The following is a 7,957-nucleotide window of genomic DNA, read 5'->3' on the forward strand; positions in this document are numbered from 1 at the left end:
CAAACACTAGGCCCTATTCTAAATTTTTATATATTTGAAAGCTCTTCTTTTCTCCCTGTGCTTACTGCTAACACCCCAGTTTATTTTGTCATCCTTTCTGACAAGTCTCACATCCATATCTCTTACCCAGGTTGTTCTTTTCGAGCTCCATGCCTATATGTCCATCTAACCTGCTAGACATCTCCAGTACCCAACAGATACCTCAAATTTCACATGTCCCAACCTGAATTATCTCTCCTTTCAAATGTACCCTTTTTTTTTTATTACCTCTCTCACTAAATGACACAATAATCAGCCTCTAGAATAGAAACCTCCAAATGATCCTTGATTTCTTCCTCCCTTGTTCATCCTCATGCCTAATCAATTATTAAGTCCAGTTATTTCTGCCTCTGAATCAGCTCTGCAATTCTATTATCTCCATTGTCCATCATCACCATTTAAGTTGAGGTTCTCATAGTTACTTTTACTATTGCAATAGAATTCTGTTTTCTTTGTCTCTCGTACATTGCCTTCAAGTGATCTAAGAGAAATCTGAGGATAATCTCTCCCTTGCTTAAAATCCTTTAGTATCTATTCATTGTCTATAAAATCCAAGCCACTTATGGTGACATAGTAGGCATTTCATGATCTGGACCCTGTCTAACTCTCTAGCCTTGATTTTGGACAATTTCTTCTACAGTGATGGAGCCATCTGGGAGATCACAGCTGGGCAGGAAAATGGGTAATGTACATATGACTACCTCCACATCCTAATGTCTCAAAGAAGATAATTTTCTAATTGTTGGGACATGATTGCGCATGAAATTGATTACATAAATTATGAAATATGTCATAATTCTATTTGTTCTACATGTTTTGTCAAGCATAAAGAGAGAAAAAAAAAAGCCACAAGAACAGTCTCGTGGAGAAACTTATGTTTATTGGGTCAGATGGTTCCCCTCAATGATGCTATTCACACTATGCCTCTGATGCCTGCTTCACACTGTACACCCTATTAATGAGCATGCCCTACTTCTTCACACGGTAGGGCATTTGCTCATGCTATATTCATTGCCTGGAGTTTTCTTCCTTCCCTTGTTTACCTGGAAAATTCCCATTTGGCTTTCAAAATGCTGCCTAGATATTATCATCCCCTGAAAGCCTTTCCTGGTGTCATCTCTTCCACTTTGTTAAGTTAATCACACTTTCCTTTGCTCTACTTTTGTATCTTGCCCATACTTTGACCGTTATACTTTGTATGCTGTATTTTTAATTTGTTTTTATGTGTTCTTCTCATGAACAGACATGAGATCTTTTAAAACATGCCTTACTTGTTAAAAGGATTGAATCAAACCAAGAATCAAAGCAATATTCCATGGAAACATAGATGGAAGAGTGATTAATTCAGATTCAGAAAAGCAGGAAAAATGGTACAAAGGACATGGCACTTCAATAGTTCAATAGACTGTTCACTGATTAGCACATATTTATTCAGTGTCCCCTATGTGGCAGGCATTGTTATAGGAGTTAGAAATGTATTCAGTAGTGGACAAGCAAACAAGGTCCCTCCTTTATAGAGCTCAGAGTCTGGTTGGGTAGACAGATATTAAACTAAAAGGAAAAAAATCCTGCAAATAAAAGTACATAAATGATGATATATGCTGAGAAGGAAAAGTGCAGGTGCTATAAAAGCACCTAAGTTGGATTGGGCAGGATGGGTGAGGGAAATCCATGCTAAGGAGATGTCACTTAGGCTAAAACCTGAATAATGAGTAGAAGTTAGCTGGTGAAGAGTGGGGAAAAGATTATTCCAGGCCAAAGAAACAGCACATGCAAATATCCTGAAGCAGAAAAGGGGTTAAAGTACTCAGAGAATAAAAGGAAAGTCAATGTAGCTGTAATATAGTGAATGAGGAGGAGAGTTACTTGAGATAAGGCTGAAGAGGTAGGCAGGAGACATATTCAAAGTTGGATCCGCTAGGACTCTCCAGATGGCTGTATGTAATAGAAAGCAAGTTATGGAAGTTTAACCAAATAAAGGGTTTATTTTTCTCACATAATGGGAGTCTCAATGTCAGCAGTCCAGAGCTAGTTCAAGCACAAGGACCCAAGCTTCCATCTTTCTGTTCTGTGATCTTTTCCTCTAGGCAGGATAAAGGGGAGAAAGCAAAGGGCAGAGAACACGCGGCAGCTAAATTTGTCCCTTTCCATTAGGAAAGTAATAGTGTTCTTGGAAGCCCTGTCCTGCAGATTTTTGCTTATCTTATTGGCCAGAACTGGGTTAGATGACTACTCCTACTTATAGTGGGGTCTGGGGAGGTTTTATTTTCAACTGAGCCTATTCTTACTCTTAATGATATCTTGTTTTTTTATAGAAGGGGGAAACATATTGAGTAGGTTACTTGTAGTTTCTGCCAAAAGACCATGGTAAGTGTTTGAAGTTTATTTATTTATTTAAAATTAGACATGGAGTCTTGCTATTTTGCCCAGGCCAGGCTTGGCCTAGGCTCAGTGATCCTCCTACCTCATTCTATCAAGTAGCTAGCATTACAGGCATGTGCCCCTGTACTCAACTGAAGTTATTCAACAAACGATGGGAATTAATTGAAAAGTTCTGAGTAGAACTCCTTTTATGTTTATTAACATCTCTCTGGCTGGTTTGAGAAGAATGAATTGTAAGGGGACAATAATTTTAAAAGGTTGACCAGTTAGGAGATAACTGAAAGAGATCATAGTGGCTTGGACTAGGAAGTGGTAGCAGAAATGGAAAGAAATAAACAGATTTGGGACATATTTTAGATAAAGCATATACTTGGTAATAGATCGGATATAGACAATGCGAGAAAGGGAAGAACAAGAAATGACATAGATTCTGGTTTGTTCCTTTGGGTGGAGAGTGGCACCATTCACTGGGATTAGGAAGCACTGAGGAGGACCAGTCTGGGGTAAGTGATGAGCGTAGTTTTGGACATGTTGAATTTGAATAGTCTATGACGTATCTGACAGGAGTTGTCTAGTTGGCAGCTGGGCAAATGTGTCTGGAGCTTGGAAAACAGGTGCTTGAATGGAAATATAGTTATGGGAGCCATTTGCCTTTGGGTGGTATTCAAACCTATGGTAGTCTATGATATGGTCCAGAAAGAGAGTTCAGGACAAAAGAAGAGAGCTCAAGACTGAGCCCCAGGGAATCTTCACAGTTATTTAGTTTGAAACATGGTTTCAGAATGGCTTTCATTTTATAGCTTAAAAAAAAAAAAAAAAAAAAAAAAAAACAGCAAATACTCATTATAAAAATAATTGAGAAATATAAAAATACAAAAAGAGAAAAAAAATTCATCCAAATATGCGCCAACCAAGAATAACCATTATTGTGCTTCAATTTTATTATCTGAAAAACAGGAGGATAGAAACAGTACCTATATATAAGGTTGTTCTGATAACGTAATGAGGTAATCCATTAAAAGTGCTTATTTTGCTGGGCCAGAATCTCATGCCTGTAATCCCAACACTTGGAAGGCTCAGATGGGAGAATTGCTTGAACCTAGGAGATTGATACCAGGCTGCGTAACGTAGGGAGACCCCTGTCTCTACCAAAAATTTAAAAATTATCCAGGCATGGTGGCATGTGCCTGTGGTCCCAGCTACTTGGGAGGCTGAGTTGGGAGGATCACTTGAGCCCAGGAGGTTGACGCTTCAGTGAGCCATGGTCACGCCACTGCACTCCAACCTGGATGACAAAGTGAGACTCTGTCTCAATAAATAAATAAAAAAATAAAGCGCTTACTTTGATAGTGAACACCTAATAAACAGTAGCTTCTTTAAGATTAATGAGCATTTTTCTGGAAATCACTTTCATTTTATAGGATTAACAAATGGATAGACAAATTTTAACACATTATGTTTTAAAAACTCCTGAATTGAACAAAAGAAAACTAAATCACAGTGTAAGTAAAGGAACTGGCAAACTTCTTTCCCCTCAAGGAACGGTAGTTCCTGAAAGACTATTTTAAAGTTAAGATCAAAGATTTGAAAAATATAAAGAGGTTGAAGTCCTTATATTTTTATCTCCATGTCTCAATTTTTGATAGTGTGGACTGATTTTCTATGTAGTTGTTTATGGACATGTATTCTGGAGATAGCCGGCCTGAGTTCAAATCATTTGTGCTACTTACTAGCTATGTAAAGGTGGGCACATTTAAAAAATCTCTATGTACCTCAATTTGCTCTTTGGAAGGGAATTAAAACATACCTACTTAAAAAAAAGTACCTACTACATTGGATTGTTGTGAGGAATGAATGAGTTAACACTTGTAAAATACTTGGCACAGTGCCTGGCAGATAGTAAATTATCATAATAAATATGAGGAAATGTACCTCCTGCACTTTCCCTCTCATCTCCTGATTTCTGTTAGCTACATTATTATTTGTGCCTTCTCATAGTTTATAACATTTACACTCTGTTCTCCACCTAAAATTCTCTAAGTTGTTTGCTCTTGTGCTTAAATTAATTCAATGCTTACCACTAGTCCTTCTATCAAAACTTCTTTATTCCTGAGTTCTTTTTTTGATGTATATTTTGACTGTCCAGATTTTATCATCTACTAGTATTTTTTTTTTAAAAGTACTCATATGTGTTGTATTTCTTGACCTTTTGCATGCTTGAAGATATCTGTCTATCGAAGGGCAAAATGACAGGATATAATACAAAATTGTTGGGTCACATTTTTGTTCCGTCAGGACTCAGTTGATATTGCTTCACTGTTTTTTGGCATCATGGGCTACCCTGGTCCTTTAACCATGCTTTTTTCATTTATTCTTTGGCTGGCTGTATTGTATTGTAGAAATTCTAGCATTAGAAGTCAGGTGACAAAGAAAGAGGAGCTGGCAAATGAGATTGAAATGGAGTGGCCAGGGAAATGGGGGAAAGGCACTGAGGTGTTGCAAAAGCCAAGAGAAGAGTTCATTTGACAAAGAAGGCAGTGGTGAACTGTTGTCAAAAGCTTCTGCATGGTCAAAATCCTGTGAAAAGCAGGATTTGGGTGGAGGACAATGTGAAAGAGCATTCTGGGCTGCAAGAATAACAGGAGCAAAGTCATACAGGTGTATAAGTATGTATTTGGGTAGCAGAGTGAGTAGTCCAGTGTGAGTGGAATATTGATCACATGAGATAGATGAAGATATGACAGACTGTGTTACTCAGATTACTTTCTTTTTCTCCAGGTTGCCTTGTTTCTTCTTTCTGCCTTTCCATTTAGCTTTTCATTTGGGTCTTAATAAAATCTCTGAATTATCTTTCTTTTCTCCCTTCTTTACCATCTTCCATATTTCTCCATGTTTTCCCACTTTGGAATAAAACATTTTCAGTAATGTTCTGTCTATAAATCAGTTAATAAATTCAATACATATTGAATATTGACTGGGAATACTGCAATGCATAAGACAGTGTAGTGGGGAAGACATGTAAACCAATAGTCACAGCCTAGCGTGAGGTAAGTGCTATCTTAGGGCAATACAGAGTGCTAGGGGACACAGAGGAAGGCACTTAAATTCAGTTGCAAGGTTATACGGAGAAGAAGAGTACTCAGGGAAGGCTTCTGAAATAAAGTAATAAAGAAACCAAGACTTACAAGATGAGTAGCCAAGTGAAGGTGTCAGAGAGAGTGTTCCAGTCAGAAACAAAACCATGAACAAAACCTTGAAATGTGAAAGAGAATGATATGTTTGAGCAACTGAAAGAATTTTAGTTTGTTAGGATTGTTTACACTTTTTTCATTACTAAAGAAGTATACCTTCACTGATAAATAATCTGTCAAAAGTAGAAAGTAAAACAAATCAGCATTGTTCCCCACCCCTCCAAGTTTCTAATATTAAACACTATTAATAGTTTAATGAGTATTATTTCATATCCTTTACTATTCAAATGAAAATACACATTCATATACATATATATGCATTTGTATATGTATATTGCTTTCTTTACTAACTGGTTTTTATAAATATATGATTTTACAATAACATTCTGCTATGGTCTGAATGTTTATTTCCTCCCTAAATTCATATGTTGAAATCCTAACTCCCAAAGTGACGGTATTAGGAGGTGCAGCCTTTGGGAGGTGATTAGGTTATAAGTGTGGAGCCCTCAAGGATCGGTGACTTTATTTAAAAAAAAAAAAAACCTAGAGAGATCCCATGACTCCCTTCCACCACGTAGGGACACAGTGAGAAGGCATCATCTATAAATCAGGAATTGGATCCTCACCAGAAACCCAATCTGCCAATTTTTTGCTCTAGGACCCAGCCTCCAATAGAGTGATGTGAGAAAACATTTTAAGTGGTCCATTTTCAAGGCATAATAAATCTAAGTGCTGGCAGCTGGCCTGTGAACATAACAAACTATATGGCTCATGCACCTAGAAGGTCACGATAAGTGAACAGAATGTAGATGAGGGGTCAGCCGGTAAAAGGGTTCAAGAAAGTTTCATTATTGGGAAGTCGAAACTTAAGCAGGTAAGGGGATGGGGTATAACCTTATAAGGGGGATAATGAAACTTAGGCAACGTGCAAGAAGATTGTAACCCTATGGTACTCGACCAATCAGGAACTAGAAGAGGGACTTGCATGCTAGGAGATAAATTACCTTTTGTAATTGCCCTGGGTGTGCCTGCCTACTAGATACCCAATATTGCAAGACTGCCATTAAAAGTCTCACTTCCGCTGTTCTTCCTCTCTCTGATGTTCATTATTTGGGTTTGGATGGGTGAATGTGTGTTTCTCACAAACCTGGGAGCCCATCTGGGATCTCCATGCCTGTGCGGAGTGGGACCCCAGCCAAGAGGGGAGACATGTCCCAACTGATTTAGGTGGACTGCTCTGTCCAGGCATCCCGGGTCCCTACAGAGGCCATAGACAAACCTGAGACTCTAAGACTGTTATTCAGGAGGCAGTGGAGGTGACACAGGGAGAGAAGCAGGCACTGTGGCAACCAGGCAACCTCACACACGAGTCAAGGTAGGAAAATTGGACTATAAGTACTGTCTTGGTGGTTGAGCATTTTCAGAGGTTGAGTATGTGTGACTGAGATGTATCCTGCACATGAAACGAAGTGTGGAGTCCCAATCTGTGGTTCTGTTTTCTTGTGAGGAAGACAGTCAGAGATAGACAAAGTGATTCTTGCAGTGTGCAAGAAACCTCCAGTGTGGGGGCTGAGTACCCAGGGAAAAGCTTAGATACGGAGACTGACCAATAATGAGAAACAGAAATTCTAGGCCTAGGAGACAAAGAAAAGGGGGAGCCAAAGAGATTCCCTCAGACGTTCCTCCAGATAGTCCTTTGGGTGAATGCTGCAGATTTGGAGGGACAACCCCCCAACCAGGGACAAGGAAAAGCAAAAGATAATACGTATTGCTGTTTTATCTGGCCCAAAGACCCCATTTATAAGCCTTCGGTCTTTCGAACTACGTTTGGCTCAGATGAGGATTGAGTGTGTCAAAATTTAATTCTCTATATAAATGATAAAACCCCAACCTCACAAGAAGAGATAGGTTACACTCTCTGCTAGATAAGGAATTAGCCCACATGTTCCCCCTCAAAAGAAGAAGAAAAAGAGCCGAGTAAAAAGCCCTTACCCAGTGAAAAGCCCTGGGACCCATGTCATGCTTGCCCCCCTCCATACATCATCTCACAAAATAGGGAACAGAAAGATCGAGGGGCAGCAGGACAGTTAAAGGAAGAAAGAACTGGAGACCATGGAGGAGCTGAACCAATTGCTCCTTTAAATCGTTATCCAAATTTAAAAAAAGAATTAGAACAGTGTACGAGGGACACTGGGAACTTCCCTATCATTTCCACATAGCTGGCATCTAGCATGTTCCCTCTTAGGGAAGTTCCCATGGGACAGGGAGAGATTGGTTTTGTAAATGCTCCTCTTATAAATAATGAAGTTAGGAATTTCAAAAAGGAAATGAAACCATTCCTAGAA

This window comes from Cebus imitator, unplaced genomic scaffold (assembly GCF_001604975.1).
Source record: "Cebus imitator isolate Cc_AM_T3 unplaced genomic scaffold, Cebus_imitator-1.0 Scaffold343, whole genome shotgun sequence".
Lineage (NCBI taxonomy): Eukaryota > Metazoa > Chordata > Mammalia > Primates > Cebidae > Cebus > Cebus imitator.